We start from the raw sequence: 2,233 nt of genomic DNA, 5'->3' as shown, positions 1-2,233 counted from the left end.
GGCTGGGGACACCGCGGGGACACCACCTGCATCTCTTCCCCCATGCCATGCAGAGCTCAGCTGGAGCAATGATGATGTTGGAACCTTTCCTCCAGCCCCGCTTGCTCTGGGACCCTAAAAGGCTGCCCCCATCTCCTGCCCCAGACTCTGCTCTCCTGGGCTCCAGCCGTGAATATTCCCTCATTCCAGCTCCTCCACAGCCAGGCAGGAGCCTGGCGGCCCTTGGGAGAGGTTGGTGCTGCAGGGACGGGCACGGTGATGCCGCAGGCAAGGGGACAGTCCCGGAACTGGCTCTGTTTCGGGTCACCTCCCCTCTGCCCGGTGGGAGCAGCCAAGCGGCCTTTGTGCCCCCGCAGGGACCCCCGGGACACTCAGAGGATGCACGGGGAGTGCGCAGCAGGATCCCAGGAGCGAGGAGGAGGCGCCGCTCCCACCTGGGCCGGGGGCAGCTCCATAACCAGGCAGACACTTCATCTTCTCCTTCTCCTTGTGCCTGACCGCAGGCAGACCCCGGCACCTGCTCACCTTCCCCTGCCCTCCGCTCGCACGTTTAGGGGCTTCTGGAGGAGCTGGCACCTCCGAGCGTTTCTATAGCAACTCCTGCAGCTGCAGCTCGTTTGCACAAAACCATCCCGGGAGGTTCGGCAGCGCCGCTTCGTTAGCGCCGGCACCTCGCGGGTGTGAGAGGGAGCAGGGCGGGTGTGAGCACAGCCCCAGGGGGGTTATCACAGCCCCAGGGGGGTTATCACAGCCCCAGGGGGGTTATCACAGCCCCAGGGGGGTTATCACAGCCCCAGGGGGGTTATCACAGCCCCAGGGGGGTTATCACAGCCCCAGGGGGGTTATCACAGCCCCAGGGGGGTTATCACACCTCACCTCGGCTGCCTGGGGACCGCGTGTCCCACCTGAGCAGCAACTGGGCCAAAGCGGTGCCACAGGAGCTGCTCCGAGGGGCGCAGGCGGGACACAGCCGGGGCTGGCAGGGGATCCCACCGGGCTCCCTCGGGCAGCTGCACCGAGGGAACACAAAGTCCTGGGTGGAGACAGAGGAGGAGAGGCTTCAAATCCCAGCCCTGCCGGGAGCAGCACATCTCTGTTTCCCCCAGCCAAAGGCAGAGCTCAAAACAAGAGCTGGTGCAGGAGACAGAGCACATGCCACCCAAAGCTGGCAGATGCTCACGCAGAGCATCTGGTGACAATTTAAAACAAGTAACACATTGGTGCAATTCACAGGTGATTTGTGATTAAGCAGTAACAAGGACAGAGTGAAATTTTGCTAATAAATAGTTCACCCTGTAGGACATTGGAGGATGTGGGTCCCCCAAGCCTCTGCTCCGGGCTGGGCACCCACCAGGGAGAAGTCCGGGTTCCTCACAGGCAAAATGAGCACAATCCCATTTAATTGGCCAAATTACATCTGCTCGTTCCAGCAGAGCTGTCCCACTTTGCACCAGCCTCTGCTTCAGCACTGGGCTGAGGAGCTCAGACCCAGCCCAGGACCTGGCACTGGCACTGCCCCAGGACTGGCTCAGAGCTGGGGCACAGCAGGACCCAGACAGGAGAGACCCAACTCACTGCTACAAACCATCCCACCAGAGCAGGCAAAACCATTTCTGTGGCTGTTCCTGCAGCGTGCTGCCATCCCCCAGGACAAACCTGCCTTTGTGCACTGCCCTGGCACCAAGGAGCAGTGCCCAGCTGGGGTTTCCCTCTCCCAGCAAATCCCACCGGGATTCACGGAGCAGGGATGTGCCCATCCTGTCTGTGGAGGTCAGGCAGGGGCAGGGTGCTACAGCGCTGCCCTTGCTGCTTCTGCTTCCTCCTCCTCCTCCTCCTCCTCGGGTGCTCCAGGTCAGCCCTAGCTCTGTTTCCTGCTGGACAGGGATGGGAAAGGCTCTCCCACCCCTGAGCCCTGTGCCAGCTCCCATGCCCGGTGCCGCTGTGTCCCGGGGCACCAGCCCTCCTCTGCAGCAGCTCCTGCACTCGCCTGGGAGAGCTCAGTCTGCTCGAAGACATGGATGTGAATTCAGGGCATTTTCCAGGCCAGGAAAAGCCCCAGATGCTCTGGGCTGCTTCACCTTCACCCCACCCCCAGAGCAGCCTGGCCAGGACGGTGGCAGAGTGCCACTGTGCCCATCTCCTGCCCTCAGCTCCTCAGGGCTCCCTTTGGCATCTCTCAGCCTGTACCACACTCCTGTCCCACAGCTGCCAGGTGGGGCACCGGGCACCCAGC

At 62.5% G+C, this 2,233-nt stretch overlaps 1 protein-coding gene across 1 annotated transcript in view; it reads right to left on the bottom strand.

The window, feature by feature from the left end:
* Window positions 1-2,233, bottom strand: part of LOC102041235 (delphilin) — a 33,254-nt gene that overhangs the window by 20,387 nt on the left and 10,634 nt on the right. The gene's annotated exons all lie outside the window — the stretch shown is intronic.

The sequence above is a fragment of the Geospiza fortis genome, unplaced genomic scaffold, assembly GCF_000277835.1.
Source record: "Geospiza fortis unplaced genomic scaffold, GeoFor_1.0 scaffold213, whole genome shotgun sequence".
Taxonomy (NCBI): Eukaryota; Metazoa; Chordata; class Aves; order Passeriformes; family Thraupidae; genus Geospiza; species Geospiza fortis.
This window is presented reverse-complemented; position numbering and strand designations above follow the sequence as displayed.